The sequence below is a fragment of the Ursus maritimus genome, unplaced genomic scaffold (genome assembly GCF_017311325.1).
Source record: "Ursus maritimus isolate PB19 unplaced genomic scaffold, ASM1731132v1 scaffold_14, whole genome shotgun sequence".
NCBI lineage: Eukaryota > Metazoa > Chordata > Mammalia > Carnivora > Ursidae > Ursus > Ursus maritimus.
Window position 1 is genome coordinate 35,249,968 of NW_024423786.1, and position 25,511 is coordinate 35,275,478.

General features: G+C 47.8%; 1 protein-coding gene across 1 annotated transcript in view; it reads right to left on the reverse strand.

Annotated features, from left to right (window-relative positions):
* The window catches only part of CACNA2D3 (calcium voltage-gated channel auxiliary subunit alpha2delta 3), an 834,639-nt gene that overhangs the window by 487,869 nt on the left and 321,259 nt on the right, over nt 1–25,511 (reverse strand). The window lies entirely within an intron of this gene.

Consider the following 25,511-nt stretch of genomic DNA (forward strand, 5'->3'; position numbering starts at 1 on the left):
GGTATTTAAGAAGGAACCTGAGAGGTTCCGCTTTTGCCACAAGATGTGGAGCTTCTCACAAATGGTCGCCAGTGAAACGGGTATAAATTATGTTTAAAAATGATCATGTACAGTGTCTAGAAATTGTTCTAATGGCATACAGGCAAGTAAGGAACATTTGTTAAGGAAAGCCCACTAAAACTCAGGAAGAATAGCAAGAGTCTACTATGTTTGAACCAAGATGTGCTTCCTCCCTCTCCCTTCCCAGCTCAGCAAGACACAAACTCCACTGCAGACTGGTACAGCCAAGATACAGGGCTCTCTCTCTTCCAAACTGGCAGTTGTAAGGCATTCATCCTTGAAGGGGCAGATATCAGCTTACCTGTCGCTAAGGCTAAGTTCTAAGCATGTACAGCTGGTGGGTAAGGGGTCCTTTCTTCCACACTGCCTACAACACCCATAGGATGAAGGCTTACCTTGAGCTCAGCATGCAGAGAAAACTGGGGCTCTGACAGCCCTTGACCGGACTTGTAAGGTGAAGGTTCCATGCTAGGAGAGGTGAGCTGAAAACACTTGAGGAGACTGCTTCCCTTTCCAGTGAACATTTAGCTCCTAAAGCACTGGTGTCCCTCAGAGAGAATCATGCTCTTGTCCCTACCACCTGCCCCAAAGCCATGACTCAGAGACCTTGCCCAGGGGAGAAAAGCTACAGAAAAGCATGTCACAAAACAGAGAGTTAGAAATCTCTTCCCAAAGGAACTGACTTCATTTGCAACCAAGTGTGGAGAAGTTCAAGCCTCAGGGAACTCTCAAAACCACTAAAGGTTAGAGCGGAGAGAGGTGGGAGGAGACTGACAGACTCACGGGGATATAAACTAAACTGCAGGCTGGCAAGTTTGCTAGAGAAAATCTGAGGAAGGGACAACTGGGAGGGAACAATTTCAAACACTGACTTGCTGTCCACAGGAGACACACTTTAACTTTAAAGATGCAATAGGGCACCTGGGTGACTCAGTAGGTTAGGTGTCTGACTCCTGGTTTCAGCTCAGGTCATAATCTCAGCGTTGTGAGATCAAGCCCTGCATTGGACTCTGTGCTCAACAGGGAGTTTGCTTGAGATTCTCTCTCTCTCTCTCTCCCTCTGCCCCTCCCCTGCTCTCTCTTTCTCTCTCATAAATAAATCTTAAAAAAATATATAAAGATAGAAACAGATTAAAAGTAAAATGATGAGGGGGCGCCTGGGTGGCACAGCGGTTAAGCGTCTGCCTTCGGCTCAGGGCACGATCCCGGCGTTATGGGATCGAGCCCCACATCAGGGTCCTCTGCTATGAGCCTGCTTCTTCCTCTCCCACTCCCCCTGCTTGTGTTCCCTCTCTCGCTGGCTGTCTCTATCCTGTCGAATAAATAAATAAAAAATCTTAAAAAAAAAAAAAGTAAAATGATGAAAAAACCTATTTCATGCAAATAGCAACCACAAAAAGCTGGAATGGTTACACTAATATCAGACAAATTAATACACTTTAGAGCAAAAAAAGTTACTAGAGATAAAGAGGAACATTTCAAAGTGATAAAAAGGTAAATCCATTAGGAAGATGTACCAAATGTACACATAAACACACTGAACAGTAGAGCACCAAATTTCATGAAGCAAACCTGATAGAAATGAAGGGAAAAATAGATAACAATAATCGTTGGGGACTTCAATATCACTTTGAATAAAGCGTGGGACAACTAGGCAGAAGACTGAAAGGCAAATAAAAGACTTCAACACCACTATAATATAATTAAACCTAACAGACATCTGTAGAACACTCCAGCCAACACCAGCCAGGTACACATTCTTCTCAGGTGCTCATGGAACATTCTCCAGATTAAACCATAGGCTAGGCAATATAACAAATATCAATAAATTTAAAAGGGTATAAATAATAAAGAATATATTTTATTACCATAATGAAATGAAATTACAAATCAGGAACAGGAAGAAATTCAGGAATTCATAAATATATGGAAAGCAAATAATACACGCTTAAAAGACCAATGGATCAAAAAAAATGCTTTGAGATGAAGGAACGTGAATACGCAACAGACCAAAACTCATGGGATGCAGCTAAATCAGCACTAGAAGGAAATTTATATCTGCAAACGCTTATAGAAAGAAAAAGAAAAAAAGAAAGAAAGAAAGAAAGATCTTAAATCTAAATTCCTACCCTAACACAACACAAAAAGAAAAGCAAACTAAACCTAAAGCAAGCAGAGGGAAGGAAATAATCAAAGTTAGATTAGGAATAAATAAAATGGAGAATAGAAAAACAATTGAGAAAATCAATAAGACCAAAAGAATATTCTTTGAAGTGATCAATAGAGCTGACAAATCTTTAGTGAGATTGAATAAGAAAAAGAGAAAGAGAAAGCCAAATTATTAGAAACATAAATGAAAGAGGGGACAGTACTACCAACCTTATAGAAACAAAAAGAATAAGAAAAAATACTACGAATAATTATATACCAATAAAATAGATAACTTATATGAAATGGACAAATTCCTAAAAGGTCATATACTACTGAAACTACTCAAAAAGAAACAATCTGAACAGATTTGTAACTAGTAAAGAAATTAAATTATTAATCAAAAATATATGTCAGAAAGAAAAGCCATGGCCAAGATGGCTTCACTGGTGAAACATTTGAAGAATACCAATTCTTCACAAACTCTCCCAAAATAATAGAAGAGGAGGGAACACTTCCTAACACATCCCGTAAGACCAGTTGTAACCTGTCAAAGACATCACAAGAAAAGCATACTACAGACCATAATCTCTTATGAATATGGATTTAAAAACCAAATACTAGCAAAACAAATCCAGCCACACATAGAAAGAATCATACATCATGACCAAGGGAAATCTATTCCGGGAAAGGCAGGTTGGTTTAATACCTGAAAATCAATTAATGTAATACACCATATCAGTAGAATAGAAAACAAAAGTCACATGATCATCTCAACCGAAGGGGGGGGAAGCATTTGACAAAATCCAATGCCGTTTTGTTATAAGAAGAAGAAGGAGGAGGAGGAGAAAAAGAGGAAGAAGAAGAAGGAGAAGAGGAAGGAGAAGGAGAACAAGAACAAGAAACTGAATCACGTAGGAATAAAAAAGGAACTTCCTCAACTGGATAAAGAGCATCAACATAAAACCTACAGATAACACTACACTTAATGGTGAAACACTGGATGCTTTCTCTTAAGATCAGGAACAAGACAAGAACGGCTGCTCTCAGCATTTTTATTCAGTATTGTACTGAAAGTTCTACTCAGAGTGATTAGGCAAGTAAATACGAAAGAAAGAGAGAGAGAGGGAGAGAGGGAGGAAGGAAGAAAGAAGGAGGGGGCGAGGGAGGAAGGAAGGAAGGAAGGAAGGAAGGAAGGAAGGAAGGAAGACGGAAGGAGGAAGGAAGAAAGAAGGAGAGAGGGAGGGAGGGAGGGAGGGAAGAAAGAGGAAAGAAAGGGAGAGAGAGAGAGAGAAGGAGGGAGGGAGGGAGGAAGGGAAGAATGGAAGAAGGGAGGGAGGAAGAAAGAGAGGGAGAGAATCCAGATTGGAAAGGACAAAGTAAAATTATCTCTTCGCTGATGGCATGAGTTTGTACATAGAAAATCCTAAAAAACAAACAACAAAAAACAGTTAAAAAAACTATTAAAATAAACAAGTTGAGAAAGTTTCAGAATGCAAGATCAAATATATAAAAATGAATTGTATCTATACACTTGTAATAAACAACACAAAAATTAAGAAAACAATTTCATTCATAATAGCATCAAAAAAGCAAATACCTTGAAATACATTTAACAAATAAATGCAAAACCTATCTCTGAAAACTATAAAACTGTGTTGAAAGAAATTAAAAATGCACATAAATGGAAAAATATCTCATGCTCATGGTTTGGAAAACTTAATATTGTTAAGATGATGATACACTCCAAAGCAATCTCTATCAGAATCCCAGCTGACTTTTTTGTAGAAATTGACATGCTAATTCTGTAATTCAGATAGAGTTACCAGAAATCCAGAATAGCCAAAACAATCTTGAGAAAGAAGGAAAAGTTGGTGGGTTCACACTTGCTTATTTCGAAGTTTATTAGGAAACATTAGTAATCAAGACTGGCATAAGGATAGACACATAGGGAAATTAAGTCAAATTGAGGATCCAGAATAAACCTTTGTGTCCATGGTGAATTGATTTTCCACAGGGAGCCCTGACCATTCAATGTAAGAAAGAATAATCTTTTCAACAAATAGTGCTAAGACAACTGGATAGCCACATGCAAAAGAATGAAGTTGGACCTTTACCGCACACCACATTAAAAAATGAACTAAAAATAGATCAAAGACCTAAAATTAAGGGCTAAAACTATACGACTCTTAGGAGAGAACACAGCGCTACATCTTCACGACCTTTGCAGCAGCCACTGGCCGAAGACTTACGTTAGGGATATAGTAGGAAGGCATGTCTCTGGTGACCTTGTGGGCTTCATTGTTGAGCCAAGGGTCAAGCGGTCGGGAAGGCCCGTTTGCACAGTGGCCAGGAACGCCCGGCCTGCCCGCCAGTTGGGAACGCCCAGCTGTTTTGGGGCAGAACACTGCTGAAACCTGATTGCCCTTGGCTTGGCGATGGCCCACGGGGCCCCTAGAAACATGTTTAAGAATAGGCCCCACTTACTAAATGTTACATCACCTGATCCCCTGACCTTCCCCGTGATGGACCACCATCCTGTGGCCTTCCCCGTGATCAGGACGCACCACTATCCCGTGACCCTCCCCGCGATGCACTACTATTCACTAGACTGTAATACGGATCACTCTCTTGATAGATTGTGATTGTAACTGCCTTTGACTGTTGCCAATAAATACGCGAGGTTGCAGCTGTTCGGGGCAATCGCTGGTGGCGATCGTCTCCTGCACCCGCGCTCTCTTTCGCAAGCTAACCTGTCTGTGCCTCGTCCTTCTCCCCAGTCGTTGAATCAAGGGTGCTGCGGCTGCGGTGCTGCGGACATGCCGCGGCAGACGTGCCGCGGCAGACCTTAGTTGAGCAATGGATTCTTAGGTATGATACCAAAAGCATAGCAACAAAATTTTAAAAAGACACAAATTGGACTTCATGAAAATTAAAAGCTTTTGTGTTTCAAAGAACACCATCAAAAGAGTGAAAAGACAACCTGCAGAATAGGAGAAAATATTTGCCCATCAGCTATCTGATATGTGATAAGCAAATCATATCTTGCATCTAGAATAAATTAACAGCTCTTAGAACTCCACCATAAAAAGACAGTCCAATTAAAAACAAAGGATCTAAACAAACATCCCTCTAACGAAGATATACAAATGGCCAATAAGCACATGAAAAGATGCTTAAAATCATTAGTCATCAGGGAAATGTACAGCAAAACCACAATGAGATAGTTCTCGGGCACCACATGGTTTTAAACAACAAAAAAAAAGTGATAATAACAAACATTAGCAAGAATGTAGGGAAATCAGAACCCTCATTCATCGCTGGTGGGAACGTCAGATGGTGCAGCTACTGTGGAAAACAGTATGGCCCTTCTTCACGTGGTTAAGCGTAGAGTTACCATATGACCCAGCAATTTCACTCCCAGGCATATACCCAAGGGAAATGAAAACATATCCATACAAAAACTTGTCCTTGAATATTTATAACAGTATTATTCATAATAGTCAAAACGTAAGAGCAACCTAAATAGCTATCAACCGATGAATGGATAAATAAAATGTAGTCTACGCTAGAGGAATATTATTCAGCAGTAAAAAGGAATGAATACTGACACATGCTACGACATGGAAGGATCCTGAAAAAACGCTAAGTGAAATAAGCCAGTCACAAAAGACCACACAGTATGGAATTACATGTATAGGAAATGCCCAAAACAGGCAAATCGGTAGAGACGGGAAACAGACAAGCGGGGGGCTTACGACTGGGAGGAATGGGGAAGGGAAGAGGTGAGTGATGCCTAAAGGGTACGGGGTTTCTTTCTGCCGTGATGAAAATGTTCTAACATTGGCTGCGGGGATGGCTGCACAATTCTGCGAATATATTAAAAACACAGAAGTGCACAGTTTGAATAAAGCCAACTGTAGCTCAGGAAAGCCACTGTTGGTTCTTGCTGCTGTTTGAAGGAAGCTCTCTGAGTGGCTGTGAACAGTAAACTGTCTGCGATGAGAACAGCCACCCCACCCTCTGCTGCCCGGGGTCGTCAGGTTCTCCGTAGAGCACGGAAGGTTACTTCTGGTTCCTTTATACCTTCATGATGCTGGCTCTGGACTGAGTCGCTTCTAGGCTTTGTAAACTGCTCATGGGTCTGGGCCAACGACATGGACAGAGTAGCTACGTGAAGCTCCAGCCTCATCTGCTTCTCAGATCCCACACTAAAGCAAGTCCTCCAGCCGCGGGGCCCAGACACTGAGCCCTCAGCTCTCTGGCTGGGAGAAGCGCCAGCCCAGCACCTCGCATGGAAGAAAGTTACCTCTTTGTGGTCGCTGAGTGTGCTGCCAACTGAAAAAGGCCGGGGGGCACTGCATGGGGCATTCCTGAATCCTCAGCCACTGCATGTAAATATCTATGCAGACGGTTACTGAAGCATTAGGAATTCCACCTGTACTTTCACGGACCAGCCTCCTTGCTGCTAGTGTTTGAAGCTTCCACAGTATCGAGATCCCTCATCCTGGTATTTTTATTTTTAACTCAGACACACCGACACATTAAGAGATGTGCTCAAACTCCTTGCTTCACTGCCTGGCTGGCATTGCCCTGACCCCAGGAATCTTCCCTCCACCATACAGTTGTACTTCTCACTAAATAAGTTAATAATCACTGCCCATTTAAAATCAGCCCTTGATCTCCATCTTTTTTCAACAGAACATCGGACTTAGATTTCTGTCAGTTGAGCCAATATAAACCACATCCCTCCAGAGACAGAGGGTCTCTGAAACAGTTCCTCCTAACTTGGCCGTCCATTATCCAGAAATATACACCATCGGCCTAGAAACGGAAGATAAAGCTCTTTCTGGCACAACCTGAAAGTGTATTACGTATCTCCTATGACTAAGCTATTTATTAAGGAAAGAGCTGCTTAAAGTAGGAAAAACACATTATCTTTGTTAACGCATTATCTGCAAAGGGGACAAAGCTCAGCGTAGACTCCACACCAGACGTTGGAAGGTCTTACTTCATCTCAGGTTCACTCTGGGGTGGGTCTGCTAGTCTCTGGATTTTGATTCCATGAAAAGGGTCATCCCTGCTTTTCAAACACTAGTATGTATGACCCAGAGCATACATCCTCGAGATCCTGGAGGATGGGCTGATTGCATCTGGGCTGATGGCGGTCCAGGTCCAGTCCCATCTGTGAAGCCCCTTTCCTTAGCAAGAGTCCCCATGGCTAACACCTGGAGATGAACCGCTGAGTGATAAATGGCCCCCGAGCAGCACCCCTCTTCAGTGATAACTTGGCAAGCGTGGAACAACTGACCTTCGTAACACCCACGCTGCAAAGGCGTGTTGGCATTTCATTTCTCACGCGTGTCACCTGATGGAAGCTGGCAGGTAGACGCCCCTCCCCGCAGACACGCTGGTTCGGAGCCAGGTCAGCATGCGTTCCTTGCTCCTGCAGCACATCGGCGCCCGCACCCAAGCCGACTCGTTAGTTTTCCACCCGCATCCTCTGTGTCCTTTTTTTGCTCAAGTGACAATGTACTTGTTAATTCCTAATATTAACTAATAAATGTCATTTCCAAGTGCTTTATGCAACTCTGAATTTAAAGGAAGAAGGTGGCTTTTCCTGTATAAGTAAAAAATAACCACCAAACCCCAGTCCTGTCTCCTTTTTTATTAACTTGAGTGAGACTTGGGAGGGGAACAACGGGTGAGAAAGTGTCAAAAGATATTTCATATCTTGACAGTTGAAACAACTTCTGGTCGTATCTTCTTCTTTAAACTCTGTAGAATGAGCTACAGGGGGAAAGAAATCTCAACTCCGGAATGAAGTGTGTCAGGATAAGCGGAGAACATTTCTGGAGTCAGACTATCAATGATACCAGCCACTAAAATAACCAGCCAGGGGGCGCCTGGGTGGCTCAGTGGGTTAAGTGTCTGCCTTCAGCTCAGGTCATGATCTCTGGGTCACGGGATGGAGCCCCGCCTCCTCTGGTTCCCTGCTCAGTGGGGAGCCTGCCTCTCTCTCTCCCTCTGCCCCCCCCCACCCCTGCTCATGCATGCTCTCTCTCATAAAATCTTTAAAAAATATAAAAATAAAATAAAATAACCAGCCAGGCGACTGAGGCCAAGGGAGCCTGGCATGGACCCCCTCCCTCTTCCCACCTTCCCCCTCTCCCTGTTCCTCCCATCCTCTCTCCCTCTTCCCTCTCCCCCCTGCTGTCCTGTCCCTCACCTCCTCCTCTTTTCCCCCTCCCCCAGCTCTTCCCTTCCTGCTCCCCTTCCCCCCCCCCACTCCTTTCTTCCTCCCACCTTTTCTATTCTCTCAGGTAGCTTCTGGTCATCAACTGTGGGGATCCTGGGCCCTATAGTAGTTGACTAGCTCTCACAGAGGTTACCAATTGGTCAAGTCTGAAAGCCAGCAAGTGGAGGGGCAGGGACTGGATCCCAAGCTTGCACTCATAACCACCCAAATATACAGCAGCGTGGTGCTGGCTCCACCCCTGCTGGTGAAAGATTCCACCCCTTCCCCACCCATCCTAGCTGAATACCAAAAAGTCTCTGCAGACCCTGAAAAGACTGTAGCAAGGACAGTTACAGCAGCCACCATGTTTCATTAGAAGGACACCAGGAAGGTCCACCCGAGAACGAGAACCCCAGGGATTCTGAGGGCTACAAGCTGAGGTGTAGACTGCCATCCTCATCCTCTCTGCTAGGATGCCCAGGGAAACCCTAAGCTGGCTCCTCAGCCGAGTGGGCTCCTGGTCCACTGGCCGTGGGAAAGTCCTGGAGGTCCCTCGCCAGCTCCAAGAGTGTGTGACCCCAGCAGGGAGGCAGAGCCGCTAGAACCCGGCACCACGGCCAGGCAGCCCAGGGGTGCCTCAGGAGAAATGACACAGAGGCCTGGACCCCTCAGAGGAGAGCGAGAGCCCCCAGGGCTCCAAGAGAAGTCACACATTTATCCACCGTTGAGGTCACTGCCAATGAGCCATGTTGAATTGCACCCAACGGAATGCAGAGCCACTACGTCTGCAGCGTCTGCAACCTGGCAGGTGCCAACCACGTACAACGGGCAGAAGCCTCAGCTCCCAGGGCTAGTCGCCAACTCCACACGTTGTTCCAACATCGAACCGCCAACTCGGCCACACTGACGCTTCTCGGCTGGAGGTCAGCCTGGCTCCAGAACCTGTGATGGACGACGAGCATGGAGCCATCCTGATCTGGTTGTGACCAGGCTCACTGTCAGTGAGGAGCCGCCTGGGTGCGGGGCTGTCCCCTGGGCCCCTCTCTTGGGAGACTCCCAGTGCTCATTGAAGCATGGCAGATAAGACAACGGACTTCGGAGTCTGGCAGAACTGGATCTGAATTCAGACTTGGACAAGCAACTTCCCCTCCCTGAGTCTCCATCTTCTCATCTGTAACATGGGTGAGCTGTGGTCATCATGGTGGCTAATACCTTTTGAGCCTTCTGATATGCCAGAGTGTCTGTCTATCTGTCTCTCTCTCATCTAGTCCTCACAAAAACTTCAACTTGTATTGAGCTGGGTACAGTTATTCTCCCCTGAGACACAGAGTCATTAAATATGTTGCCTGAAATCACACAGCGGCCGAGCAGTGGAGCCTTGATTCTAACATGGCTGTTTGGCCTCACGGCCCCTCCACTGACCCACCCCGTGATCATCTCCTGCTCATGGGGACGGCTGAGCACATCCAGGGAGAGGTACGGACAGAGAGTTTCACACAGCACGTGCTCACAACACGCTCACAAGGCAACTGCTATCCTTCTTATCTATTGTTACCCCTTGGGAAACAGGAGCGTCTCGGTGGAGCTTATGTTGATACTTGTTGGGTTTTTTCCCCAAAAGGAATGACGAGTATCAAACTTCGCTGTGAGTTCGGCGGTTCTTGCACACAAAACCGACAGTTCTGTTCTTTAGAGCCCTTCTTTTCATTCATCAGCAGAGCCCCAAAGAGGACTTAAAAGTTAACTGTGCTTTTGGCAGCATAAGAATATCACTCAGCCATTTGTTAGACTCAGTTCACGAAAGAGAGGATGGGGCAAGAAGACCATTTGCGCTCAGGGGGAAAAGGGTGATTTGGCCACTTTTTTACTGGAAATCTTTGGAAGGAGAGTAAAGCCTTCTAAGTTGATCCATTTGAGCCACACAGCTATCCTGTGAAGGGAGACAATCCGTGGCTCATGAGGGAAGGATCCTGACGCAGATGCTGCCAAGGGACTGGGGGGGGGGGGGGCCTAAAGAGATGAGAACAGAGAGTGTGACAACCTGTTCTTGAAATCCAAGAGATAATTCCAGGAACACTGTCAAACCTTACTGAGCAAACAGCTTCAAGACATTCTTTAAAGTCTGGTTGTGAAAAAGCAAACCAGCTGTCCATTCTGTGTGCACACAGAGGGCACAACCAGGTCCTTTTCTCAGGGTTCCCGCTCCTGCCAAGGAAACCCATCCAACATCTCCCTAATGCTGGCCCCTCACGGGCATCTGACTGGTCCTGAACCTGCCCCCCAACACCCAGCCCCTCATCCCTGCTTCATGTGGGTTCCCGAGGCACTTGGCCCTGCTATTTCCCGTCCTCCATTCTGCCTTTGATGGCAGTGAACGGAGGACAGGAAAACCCACCTGTGACAAGTCTCTGAAGGATGAGAATGATCCAACTTCCTTGAACCCAGCTCTGTGCCTTGTATAAAGCAGACCCGAGTGAAGACGTGTCCACACAGATTCAATGACAGAGGCTCTGCTTCAAGCTCTAGTGAAGAAAGCCCAGATGGTGAGCTGGAAGAATTTTTTTAAGTAGTCTCCATGCTGGGAGCCCAACTCAGGGACTGAACTCATGACCCTAAGATCAGGACCCCAAGATCAAGGCCTGAGCTGAAATCAAGAGTTGGATGCTTAACCAACTGGGCACCCAGACGCCCCATGAGCTGGAAGACTTTTTAACTCCAGTCTGGGTTCCACCATGTAGAGTTGCATGGCTTCAATCTCTCTGAGATGTGGATTAATCCATCTGCCAAAAGGTATAGCCATGGTGTGCTGCGCCTATCTGCATATGGAGATATGCAAATACCTACAGGTGCGCATGAAACAGGGTGGTGGCAGTTGAGGAGGCAGAGAACACTGAGGAACTGTACCACCATGAAGTAAGAGGGGAAAAAAGAGAGAATAAGATGGGAAAAGTAGCTCTCCCACTCGACACTGCAAGAATACAAGATGGTGGCCCTTGGAGAGTATAAAACGGAACTCTGCCCCCCTTGCACAGAGAACGACGTGTTGAAAAATAAATAAGGTCACCAAAGTCATTTCTACTAGAAATCCACCCAAAATATCTGAGGCACAAATTTTTGGACATCACAGCTTTCACTTGCAGGCGTTTTGAGGACCTGGTGGCCCTGAGCAGAGAATACGCCTGGGAGTGGGGGCCCTGTCCCCAAGGCCTCCCTGTGCTGTCAGGCATCCATCAGGTAGTGAAGATACCACCTCTGGCTCCAGTCCCCCATGACAGGTGTCACTGATGCAGGCCAGGCTTGTCGAGGGGGCCTGACACAGAGGGTAAGGCAGCAGGGACTGGCTGGGACATACTCCTACCCACCTTAGCCCTGGGCCTCTACCAGGTACTTCCTCACCTCTGAAGGGTCCACTGAAGCCAGAGAGAACTGACCTCCATGGCCCTTCTGCGAGTTATCTGAGATGATGCCAATGAGAGAGCAGAAAACGAGACTGCACACCGCCTGCCTTTGGCTGGAAACCAGACACCCTCCTAATCCCGGTTTTCCATCTGACCCCTGGAAGCACTGACACATTTCTTTTCCAAGTGCAGAATGTTCTTCATATTTGAGGCAGGGGATCCCCATGTCCGTAACACCCGTCAGCCGGTGACTGCAGTATTATGGAATCACTTTAGAGGGATCCCATTTCTCTTTTCCTAGGCCAACATCATTTGTATGAAAATAACCACTGCCACCATAAGGACACAATATGACACTAACTACAACCTCCAGCAAAGGCAGCGTCCATGCATGGCATACTCAACAGTCCTCCCGCCTCGAACAAGACCTTCGTCAGCCGTGGCCACCACAAAGCCAGAAGAACCATCACCGCGAAAGCCAGTAACATTCGACACGCAGGTGTTTCCCTACGCACCTGAAAATTACTTGTAGATGAGTAGCTTTTGTAAATCAAGTTCTTTTGTTCTGCTGCTTTTCATTCCTTCCAAAAAACACATGTTCATGATAAACCATTCAAACTGAACAGAAAGGTGGAAAGTAAGTACTTTAATTTCTTGGACATGCCTCCAGAAATGTTCTGCATATACAGCCATTTACGTATATCCTTCTCACACACACACACACACACATACACACACACACACTGTACATTTTCTTCTCCATCTTTTCCTCCTCATCTTGATCACTTGTGGGTACACCTCTGGGCCCTTCTACCCAAGCACACAGAGCTCCGGTTTTCCAGAGGGTCCTCATCCCAGGGAATCCCACACCTTCTGAGATACTGGTTGTTCCATGGTAACAGGATAACAGAATCAAATAAGTCTGGAGAAAGCAGACTCATACAACTAAATGGCCTTCTCTATGGTAGAAACCCATGGTCCTTGAGCATCTCATGTACACAACTGACCACCAAGCGTTATACGGCATCTCCTTCCCTTGTTTCATCCCAAAACATTTTTTTCAATGAATGTATTGTGCAACCCCTCCCACCCCAGCCCTTGGCCAAATCATATCCTACCCATCCTTCCTCAGGAAAATGCCCTCTGGTCATGGCCATCCCCTACCCCTAGATCGCCCAGGGCCCAGCGTATCCCCCACCCTGGGCCACGTTGTCGCGGAGCCACAACCCTCTCCTCCATAGCAGCCCGCTGGTTTCATCAAATGTTCACTGGTGGGCTTACTTCCCATCTGCCTCCCGCTGGCCTCTAAGCTCCACAAGAGCATAGCGAGCGTCTGCCCATTCATCACCACACCTCCTCATGCTAATGCATAAGGTCTGTACCCAGGAGGGGCTCTGTGAATATCTATTAAATCAATAGATGGCGGCGGGGTCCCCATAGCTCAGCTCTGCAAATGTCACTCCGGCCAAGACAGCAGAGGAAGGCGCTTCTCCTGAACACACTGCAGGGATCTTTCTGGTGAGGCGAAGAGCCTCTCTGCATTGTGAATCATTACCTCCTTCCTCACTGGTGCGCATTCTGGTATGGCAGGTTTGCAGGATTAAATGTGGAATCATCTCATCTGCCGACAGAAATATCCCCAACGTGTGAGCAGTTGGTACCCACTGACATTCTGATGTACAATTTGCTTTACATTTTAAAAAAGGCTTTCTGCTGCAACATTTATTTTGATCGGGGAAGAGATTGGGAGTGTTTATGTAAAATAAGACTAGTTTTCATTTATGATGGATTTTTGCATGCTGAGAAGAAAATAGCACACTTTGACAAAACAGGGCCTTCCATTTGCCGCACATGTGAAGTGTGCCTGTAAACAGGCGTGACACAGCTAACGGAACACTCGGGCACAGCGGGTGGGGAGCATCAGCCATGCGCAGGACACAGAATAAAGAAGCAGGGATCCCAGTGGTTGCGAGGTCAGTGTCAGGGTTGCATGCTGTCTCGCCCATGTTATTAGCTGAGTCATCCTCAGCATGTCCCAAAGCTTCAATATTCTCTTCTGTGAAATGGGAACAATGAGGGTTCCTGCCTCACCCGGGTGTGGGTAGGACCAGACTGTGTTAGATCATGCTTGTGTTGCACATAGCATGTTATCGAGAGGGTGAAAACCGATAGAGGGAGACATCCGTGGATTAATGAGATGGTGAGTGTTCCCAAGGACAATGGGTAGTCCATCCTGGACGAAGGTTCCAGTAGTTTGGAGTTACAAAGAGGGGAAGCAGCGCAAGAAGTGAAAAGGAAGAAGGCTTCCTTCACGTCCCTGCCAAGGGTAGTGCCCTCCTGAGAGTCCTGGGCCCCAGACAAAAGGAAAGCAAAGAGCATTATTTGAAGCCCTATAATTGACATTGACAACCGACATGGACACCAAGGTTCCCAGCAGCCATGTGGCCTGAGCGGTAGGACCTGAACTGACAGAGGCTGCCCGTGTGTCTGAACACGATGAGCGAGAGGACGGCAGGTGTGAGGATTTGGGAGACCACTGCTTATAGAAGGTTCTCATTGGCCTCTGACACCCACAAACAACTCTGGCTCCACACTGTTTGCTCTTCATTGAATTTCTTGATATAAACTCCAGTAATAAAAGGGTTTGCAAGGTGCAGGAGAAAAGAGAATGGTACCTTGTTTAGTGTCAGAGAAATTCCCAGGAAGAAGCCACATCACTGTGGACTTTTCAATATCATTTTTTCATATATTTTTTTATTTTTTTAATTTAAACTCAATTACCAAGATATAGTACATCATTGGTTTTTGAGATAATGTTAATGATTCATTAGTTGCATATAACGCCCAGTGCTCATCACATCACATACCCTCCTTAATGCCCATCACCCAGTTACCCCATTCCCCCACCCACCTGCCTTTATGCAACCCTCACTTTGTTTCCCAGAGTCAAGAGTCTCATATGGTTTATCAACCTCTCTGATTTGCTCCCATTCAGTTTCCCCCCCACCCCTATTGTCCTTTGCACTACTCTTTATGTCCCATGTATATCTTTCTTATAATGACACTAACAAAAGTAAAACTTAGTAAGCTTTTACAACACAGTAGCCACAGTGCTGTTGGTTTAACAGCACTTCATTTAATCCTCACAAACCCGAGAGGGATAGGTGCTGTCATAACGCCCACTTTATGGATGGTGGCCTGGGTCAGCATTGAGGCAACAAGCCACCTGTCACAATCAGACCACATATCCCTGAACAAGACCCACCCTGACCCAGTGCCTCCTGGGGAGGGCTGCTGAGGACACCTGCAGCAACCGTAGGACTCTCTACCTATCCACATGTCTCCCCTGTTCTTCCCAAATCCTGGGGGCCTGCCATGCATTTCCAGCAAAGTGGTCCCTTTCTTGCTCTTGGGGACCTCTGGCATATTGTGGTTGGCTGCGTCAGTCCAGGGACAGAGATTCCTACCTCGTTTTCCTTACTGGAACACACCTGCCTGTCAGCCCAGGCTGCGACACCCTGCTATCATTTCCAGAGTGCTGAAGGTGGTCCCCGCTTTCGCTCCCAATCAAAGACAGATCAGAAAGCAAGCTTCTATGAGTGATGTTATCATAGGAATGACTTTGAATTCCCTCGAAGTCATTAATTTTTTTTAAAAAGCAAATCACCTACTAACTCTGGCTCTCTACGATCACTGTGACATTTCACAAACGTGGAGACATTGGGTGAAAAAAAAAAAAAAACACTATTAGCAATCATTCCTACTCTTACATTGTCCTTTACTGCCTGGGCACCGGCTTTTAGAATTCCTCTTAGCCCAGATTCAGCTCCTAACCCATTGCAAGCCTCCATCTCGATTTCTATTAACCAGAAAAAGAAACAGATTACAAAATACAAAAAAATTAAAAGACCATGGAGGGGGGCGCCTGGGTGGCTCAGTCGGTTAAGTGTCTGCCTTCAGCTCAGGTCATGATCCCAGAGTCCTGGAATCGAGCCCTGCATAGGGCTCCCTGCTCACTGGGGAGCCTGCTTCTCCCTCTCCTGCTCCCCCTGCTTGTGCTCTCTCTCCCTCCTTCTCTCTGTCAAATAAATAAATAAAATCTTTAAATAAAAAATTAAAAGACCGTGGAAGTATTATTTTATTAGGCATACATCTAAAACTGTTATCTTCAAAAGCAACACTCCCTCCCAAAAATCAAATTTAAATAGAAGTAGAATGGACAGACCAAGAAGCAGAAAAACAAAACAAAACTCGCACACCAATCCATTTGTGATGACCTGTAGTAATATATGATACAGGTAGCAATGTAGAAAAGTAGGATTCAGGAAGTAATATAGTAACATAGGATTCAGGAAGTAGTATAGTAGTGCAGGATTCAGGGAGTGATGGAGTAATGCAGGATTCAGGGAGTAATGGGGTAATGTAGGATTCAGGGAGTAATGGGGTAATGCAGGATTCAGGGAGTAATGGGATAATGTAGGATTCAGGGAGTAATACAGTAATGAAGGATTCAGGTAGTAATGTAGTAATACAGGACTCAGTTCAGTTCAATGGATAATCTTTTCTATTCCATCCCTTCTGCTAGGTTCCCAAAGGGATGGAAAAACAAAACAAAACAGCCCCTATCTTCAAGTTCCAGGAGAGCAGACTAGGCTGGACCACAGAGCCGAAGGGAAGGCTGTTAGGAGAACTGGAGTCCTAAGACCATGACCAGAAGGAGGGGGTGGCAAACGGGCATCAGTTTGCAGGTGTGTTTGCACTTCACCCTACAAACAAAGCTGAAAAGAAGGGAGAGGCTGTGCCTGGGTTTGGGGCAGGGTCACATTGGGAACCCACCTACAGAACAGGGAGCTGGAAATTGCTTTGGTGTGAGGAGCACAGTGCATCCAGTCAAGTGTCTGTGTGTGCCAAGTGCTGTGCTGGGCACTGCACCTGTGCCTCTTACAATGCTCCACGTGACACTCCACACCTTACAGGTGGGGAAACCGCGGCTCACAGAGTTCAGTGCTTTTCCACCAAGCTGGTACTCCTCGACTGTGACGCAGGACAGCCTGATGGCGCTGGGAAGAGCCTGGGAATGGACCAGAATGGAGACACTAGCTTCTGCCTGGGTCAGTGTCCAGGGTGAAGGAAACCAGAAGAACACCTAAGTGTTTCAGAGAGCCTTAGGCAGGGGCTACAAACACCCTTCTCACTTGCTTTTTAGGAAACTCCTAACGTGCATTGAGTTTTACCCTGTTTGGCGTGTCAGACCGGACTCTGGCACAGAGGCCATGGACTGTGCCTTGGAATTCCTTCCTAGTAGGTAGTGAAGGACGGCGGTCCCCCCACTGCCTACCGCACATGGGGTAGTGGCCGGTGAGGTGATGAAGCTAAGGTGCTCAGTGCAGAGGAATCAACTCATCCATCCATTCATTCATTCATTCATTTACTCATTCACTCATTCAGTCATTCATTCATTCATTCAACAAGCACAACTTCTGGGCTGAGCATAATCCTAAACATTAAGGGGCCACTGTGGGCACAGAACACCTCCCTTCCACTAACACCACTTTTGAGAAAATATAGACACAAACCCATCATACACACATGCACATCTATGCAGACCTAGGTTGGTGTCATGCACTTGTACTCTCTCTCTCTCTTTCTCTCTCTCTCTCTCTCTCTCTCTCTCTCTCACACACACACACACACACACAGATGTGTGAAGGAATTGCTAAAAGAACTTGAAGTCAGCCACTCAAACCCTGAAAGTTAAGACAGAGTTAGTTATTCTGTGGCATGAAAAGATAACTTCTGAACTAGAAGACAGAAACAGTGAGGACTACAGGGTGACAGCTATGGAATCTCGTCAGCAGCGTTATCTGGTGGGTATCGCGCCACATGCCTTCCTCCTGTTGCTCTCACACTGACGAGACAGGGGTTGGGAATGTTCACCGGACCCTGGTGAGGACAGCAGGAGACAAAGGGCCACGTGGGGGGAAGGTCTTACCCTAGGACCAAAGCAGTGTGTTCAGACCTGCCCCTCTGCTCCTGACACCTGACTCAAATTCACAGCCACAGCACCGCCACAGTCAACCAGAGCAGGGAGACACACAAACATGAAAACAGGATTCAAGCCAATTCCAAAGCTTCAGTTCAGAATTCTAAGGAGAAAATAAAACATTTGGAGTCCACATTTGTTTCTGACATCCTGGAGTCTGTCTACCTCCCTCTTTCTGTCTCACATACACACACACACAAAGAGAAAAGAAACAAAAAAGAAACAAATTTTAAACACGGCTTCCGTTTTCTTTTTGGTTCTCTTTTTTCTGTCCCTTTCTTCACAGTTTGAGAAACGATCCACACAGTTCACTCCATACGTTGAAGGCGTGCAGCACGATGGTTTACTATGGACGGTCAATGCAACAGGTGCAGCTAACATCAGCTCTGTGTGATCCTTGACCCCTTACGTTGGTACCCGTGCATCTGAGCGATGGGGCTCCTCTTCCAGAGTCTGTCGGTTTGCCTTGGCAGAGAGAGCTCTTCACTAGTCAGCCCAGGATGGGTTTCTGGGTGTGTCTGCTGGAAATGTGTTTGGGCAGGTGGGACCTGCTATTGTGGTCTATTTTTAGGCAAGGCAACTCTGAGGACAGGGACAGGGGTGTGCCTGGCTGAGAACAGCTGGGCAGGACCGTTGCCTTAGCTCCCCCGGCAAGGTGAGGCTGTAGGATGGGCTCCGCAGCGGCCTGGATTCTCTGATCAGGCTGTCAGGATGGTCGGGACTGGGCGCTATATTCAGAATGAGGCGGGGTTATGAATTAGCGGCCCCTTCCCTGGCAGGGTACCTAGCCCAGAGCTTGTACGGCTCATTGTTTGGGGGCCCGGATCAGGCCTGAGTGTGCACTGAATTCCCTGGTTCGGGGAGGCCACCAGTTTTGCTCTGCAGTCAGGGGAGAAGCCACGGGCTGTGCTGTCTGTTCTAAGTGCCGCTGTGTGCAGGGCTGTTGAATGGCTCCGGCGCTTCCCTGTGCTCTGGCAGGTTCCCCAGTCAGATGAGCTGGAGACTGGAGCCAGCAAGGGTCACAGCTACAAAGTCGATCCCCTGCCAGAACGCAGTGGGAGCGGCTCTAGAAACCAGTAAAGCGCTTTGTTGTCTCAACTCAAGCCTACTGCACCCCGGCTCCCTGGCTGAACAGGGCCCTGGCTTTGCTCTGTCTGTTCACCTCTCACCTTGAGGGCCACTGGGCCACACAGCTTCCAGGAGCTGTGGCCAGCCCCCCTGGTCAGATGGGGCCAGGAGGCACTCTCCAAAGCAGGTGGGGCTGTGACTCAGCACCCTCAGTGGGGACAAACTGGTCTCCAGAGCGGAGCTGCACCCCACCAAGTTCTGTGTTCAGAGCGCACCCTGGACTTGGTTCGCGGAAGAGCAGAGCTGCTGGCTGGGGCGTTGTGGTGGGCACTGCAGGTGTGAACTCAGTCTGCCAAGACCCAGTGCTGGTTGTGGCAGCCCCTCCCCCTTCTTCATCACAGTCAGAGTCCCAGGGGCTGGGCCCCGAAGAGTCCCCTGCAAACCCCGTGGTGTGAGATCAGAGTTCGCGCTCCCACAAAGCGGCCCACAATTCTGGGGAAGGTTGGTGCTTGCCCCTGGGCTCCCTTTTCCCGGCTGGAGGAAGTGGAGGTTCAGGGGGACCTCTTGGCTCAGTGCTGCACTGTCCTGGGGGCGGGGACGTGGGGTCGCTGCGTAGCTGCTTTGTTGAGCCCCTAATGCTGTCTGTCTTGGTCCCTGTGGTGCAGGGGGTGCTCCTGCCTCACCGCCGCTTCTAGGTTTCTCTCAGTGGTGTCTTGTCCTTGACTACACGTTAGCTGTTCTCATGACGGGGAGCAAAGTTAGGAACAGCCTATGTCACTGTCTTGGTGATGTCACTTTTAAGACAGCTCTTGCACATCAAATGGCTCTTAGACGATGACATTTTAATGATTTCAGTGTAAACAGATCAGAAACATATGGATTAAATTTCCCTTAAAATATACACTTGTAATTAAGGGGAGAAGTGCTTGGCAAAGCGTGCTTTACGATTTATCAAGCCCAACATTTGAAAAATAGGTTGAGACATCTGACAAACCTCAACCCAGCAATCTTGTCCGTCCCCTCAGCAGCACACATACTCTGCTTCTGAGCAGGGGACCGAGTCCGCCTTCCCAGACCTCTGCCCTTCCCAGGCTTTTCAGAAGAACCTATTAGATTGTAGCAGACAGACTGAATCCTTGGGCTCTGCAGGGGTGGTTATGGTTCTCCCTTTCCCTAGGCCTGTTTTCATTTTCAGGGGCTGTGCCCAACCCACCCCATTCCCAACACACACCCAGGGGAGCTCTGCAGCCCAGTCTGCCTGACAGGGCACTCTGCTGAGGAAGTCAAGAAGAGGAAGGGGTGGCCTAGGTCATGTCCTGCAGGTCAACGTTCTGCCACCTCTCCCTGCTATCTCCCCCTTTCTGTCCTAAGCCAACATTTGGAGCCTTTGTATTTCTTGGGTCCAAAAATGTTTGCAGGGCTGATACACAGAAACCGCATGAGTCCGCATCTCCCCCAGCTCATGCAGGAACCTCAGGTCATTGAAATTATTAGGCTGCGTGTTATGGAGGAAAGAGAAAGGAGGGCCGGCCAGAGAGTGGCCAGAGACTAGACTCTGGAGCAGGTTCTGGGGTCTCACAACAGTGGGGCCTTGTGCCCTGGCAGTGCCCAGGGACAGTTAGAGCTTCCGAGGAAGGCCGGTGATGGGCCTAGGGCTGAGCAAAAAATTCTTATTTTTTATACTCCAAGCGGAAAAGGAAAAAAGGTGGCCAGGCAGGATAAGCTGGACTCCTCATCAGAAAATCGAGATCTACCCTGGCACGAGCCTTCCTACCTGTGTGACCTGAAGTAAGTCATTGTGCTACTCTGACCAGTTTTTTTTTAATTCAGATTTTATTTATTTATTTGAGAGCGAGCATGAAAGCAAGAGAGAAAGCATGAGCAGGGAGAGGGGCAGAAGAAGAGGGAGAAGCAGACTCCCCACGGTGGAAGGAGCCCAATGCAGGGTTCCATCCCAGGACCCTGAGATCATGACCCAAGCCAAAGGCAGACGCTTAACTGACTGAGCCACCCAGGCGTCCCTCTACTCTGACCATTAGTTTCTTCATCTAAAAAAGTAAGGCAAGAACACTGCCTAACCACTCTCATGGGGCTGAAGAGGGAAGAAAACAAGGCCAAAGTAGTAAAATGATGCAGAAGTTTAAACCGACTGACTTCTAAAATTCGTGTTTTTCTTTATCCAGTCGAAAACTGCTAAGAAGCTGCTACCTCCGCCTCTCTTCTCCTGGGTCTAAAAATACTCAGAAGCTACAGGCTTCTTTTCCTCCCCACTAACCCCCCCAGCCAAATTACAGTCATTTGTGTTTACTATTATATATGGGTACATTTGTAACCCATCACCTTTTCTATCCCACTATAATCACCCGGCCTCCTTCTGTCTCCCCCGCAGCGCCCTTTTGTCACAGTGATGGGGAGGAGGAAGGCGGGGGAGCAAAGTGGGACAAGGAAGTAAGGGGAAAACCCTCAGATTAGTGGCCCAAAACCCCAAACGACACAGAATCACAGAACACCTGTTTCTGTTCTGTAGCAGCTATGACAGAAGACAGAAGCAGAGGCTCACTGTCCAAATTTGGGTCTATTTCCAGTTTTGGGGCTCCAGGCACTTGAGAAAAATGGCTCCCCATTTAACAGTCCAGGCCCCGAGGTGGCATGTGTTCTAGAAGGGACATGATGAAAATGCCCGGTTCTGATCCTGCCTCCTCTTGAAGTACCCCATCTTAACCATAATTGCCCCTGAGAACTGAACAAACTCATCTGGTCGTAACCATAGCAAAATGCATTGGCCTATGAAGGACCAGGCTCCCTGAGAGGCCTCCTGCTTTCCCTGGGCTACTGACCCCAACCCCATGACATGGGTCTTATTTCTCCCTCCAGCAGGTGACAGGAGCCAACATTCAGTGGGCTAGCCACTGCTCCCCAACCCACACGGGCATTATTCGTGCAGTGCTCACCACAGTCCCATAAGGTCAGTATTGATATCACACTCATTTTATAGCTAAGGCTGAGGATCAGAAGGGAAGAGAAACTTGCCCAAAGCTCATGTACCCGGCGGTCACCATGCACCTGGTATCCTTTTAAATGTTTACTCCGCACCACAACCCACCAAGGCAGGTCACTGGGATTATCATTTCCAAAGTCTGTTTGAGGAAAATGAGGCACAGACATTTTATGCAGTCACACAGGCATCGGTGGAGCAAAGCCACGGTGCGGGAGCCTTGCCAGGCTGGCTCTGGGTGCGGCTCTGGCCCCTGGCCGCCCTCCTTCCCTACCACTTTCCAAGCCTTCTTCCCAGCTCTCTTGGAGAGTCTGTGAGCCACCCAATGTCCTTTCAAAAAGTTTCTTTTCTATTTAAATCGGCCAGGGTATGTTTTCGTTGCTTGCAAACACCACGGGAACACTACAGCCAGGCTTGACTTCTCACAGCCCAGGACGCATGGGCACTGGTATCCCCCAGCTGATCCCGCATCTCTGGAAAAGGCAGTAGGTAAAGAGAGTGGCGCTTGGGGAAAAGTGGGGCACCAGGTTGAGCCAGCAGAGTTCCCTGCCCTCAGAAGACTCCAAGCGGAAAAGGGAAAAAAAAATAAAATGCACTTCTGGAACAAAGCAATGCTAGAACAAAGGAATAAACCAAAGTCACAGAACAAAACAGTGAATGAAAGAGGTTCCCTGATCTGGTTTTGGAGAAGAGCACTTGGGTAAGCAGGAAAGGGGAGGCAGGGATAACAGAAATGGAGAGAAATGGGGTATCAGGGAGGAAAGAGAATGGTATACTGTGAACGAGAAGAGAGGCTCTCATCTGGGTGCAGAGAGGTGCCTGTGGGAATAAAGGGGTAGGGTTCATCACACATGCGCAGATATAGACACACGAACGTATGCACATATGTAGGTATGTGTATACATCCACGTATGCATGTGTGTGTGGGGGGGGAATTTTATACCACTTCAGCCCAGGAGTACTTAAAACAGATTCAGTTTTATCTGAATCCACTGGCAGACCATCGACGGTCCTCACACAAGCACCATGCCCCGTGCTTTACTCATCGAGGCAGAGCAGTTGTCTAGTCTGCAGCTAGTGTGCAAAGAAGTGTCACAGATGGCAAGACGCGCCGGCGGGGGACGCCACAGCAGCCTCAGCAAACATCTATCGGAGAGCTTTCGCGAAGCAGCTGCTGCGTCGGGCGCCAGGAGGCCCCTAAGACACATTTCTCAAGGCCCTGGGGTGTGGCTCTTCGAATTCTCATGGTCAGGAGGCCCGCTTGCCCATGTGCCACGAACTCTGAAGCTCCAGCCCCGTGTACTGCCTACGAGAAAGGCACCACGAGCAGAGGCAAACGCAGACCTGGCGAAGGAGGCGAAAAGCAGATTGCAGAGAACACGTAGATTTTGCCAGCTACATTCAGCTGTGACCAGAAGTGATGGCCAAGAGCACAGCGCACAGCAGCTCCTGGGCAAACGTCAAACTCCTCTGCTACGTACCCACCCTGCTATGTCCAAGCAGCCCAGAAAGCATATCCTGTATTGGTTTCCTTTGTTGGGGCAAGATCTAACCTAGGAATGTCACAGCCGCCAGCGACCAAGCTCGGGGCGTGTGTTCTGAGTACATGCCATCAATAGCTAGATCTGAGCTGGCGGGCCCTCTTAACACGAAATACATTTCTGCAGCTTGAAAACAAAAAAGACAGTTGGAGGCTGGTTTGAATTACGTGGAATGGAGACAGGAATTTTCCTGAAGTCCCTTCCTCTCTCCCTCGGGCAGCTACTCACCGCTTGGCAAAAACAAGACAGAGCGCCTGGCTGACCTTGGTCCATGACCCCACAGCCTGGCTGAGGGACCACTGGGTCTGGGTAGGGGCAGCAGGCAGGCCCCACAAGGGCTGCTGAAGTTGACTTTAAATATTATTACCTACCTCCGTGGCTCAAGCGATCTAGTAGGATTCTGAGAGCCTCACAGCCATGAGTCTGCAGCCCACGTGATCAATGGCGGTGCTGTTCCCTTATGTGTTGCCGCCATTGAAAGGTACAATTATGTCTTTAAAGCTCAAGGTGCAATTAAATCTCTATAATGGTGCTAATGGCTCGAGCAACCTTGAAGCAGCTGCCGTATTTTAAAAGATCATTCTGCATTGTTTTATGTCTGAAATTGCTCTGCAAATTCTCATTAATTTTTCATCTTCAGTTGAGAATGTATTGAATGCTGAGAGGATGGCTTTCTTCCAGCCACGCTGCACAGAAGGGGGTTTCCTTCCTCGGCTGACAGGATCACCCTGGAGGACTAGGGCAAACTGCACTGGATGAGGTTGAGCTGAGCCCTCTAAGGCTTGAGTCCTACGGGATCTGCCCTAATGAAAAGTCCAAAGTGAACATTAGGTCACAGGATACAATCCAGTCCAGAGCCCACGAGGGACAGTTCAGATTGGCATCACTCTCTCTCTCAGAGAGAGAGAGAAAAAGACAAATACGTGGCTGCCACATGAGCACATGGTCAGGCTCCCTCCTTGGAGCTCCCACTGTCCCACACTGTCTATAACTGTGGCCAGCAGGTGACACACAAAATGTTCTACTGATCTCATTACCTATCTGTTCCCCCAAATAAATGGTGGCCCTCTCAAGGGAGGGGCTGTGTCTGGTTCACCATGGGCTCCTCAATAACCATCAGAGCAGTTCATGGAGAGGATACTGCCTCCTTTGAATTTTAAGGATAGGTAATAGGTAAACCAGGAAGGGAGACATTTGGTATCCAGCCACAAAAGACAAGCACGAGAATGTTTCAGGCAGTGAGTTGGGAACTTTTTCATCGTTGACCAAGCACTTGACATGGTGGCCTAGAATAATTTAGAAATGCAATGTGTATTCACAGTATTTCCCAATAGTAACAATGGCAGCTCAGGTGCACTGAGCACTTTCTGGGAGCAACTCTCGTTGCTAAGGCCGCACACACATCACTCCATAGCCTTGCAATAAGCAGAAGGAGGGGGTATCCTTATCCCTCTCCTGCAGAATGGGAAACCGAGGCTTGGGGAGACAAAGTTACCTGGTAGAATCACAGAGCCAGCAAGGGGAAGAGTGGGACCCAAACCCAGAGCTCTTCTCTTGACCACTGCACTCTGGATATGAAGCTGAAACTGGGTGGAAGGAGGAAACGGGCCCCCAGTGTTTTTGACAACTCGATGGCAGACAACGGGGCAGCGTTTTACTTTAAAGATGCCATGGCTTTCTGATTTGCTTTGGGGAGGTTGGCTCTTTGTTTATAAGCCTCCGAGGTCTGACAAAGCAGAACAAAATCCTACTCTCTGACAGCAGGATAAGGAAGGCAACATCTTCACTTAAACACATTATTCACATCACTCGTCAGGTTTAGTCCTCACACCACCCCATGCAGTGGACACAATTATTATCCCCATCCTAGATATGCAGAAACTGAGGTCTAAAGAGACAAGGGGGTGCACCGAAGGGCACAGCCAGTAAGAGATGGAATGCGGGACCAACCAGAGACAGTCTGAGGCCAGAGCCCCATCCCTGGCCGTGAGAATCCCAACTCGCATGGGCAGATGAGAAT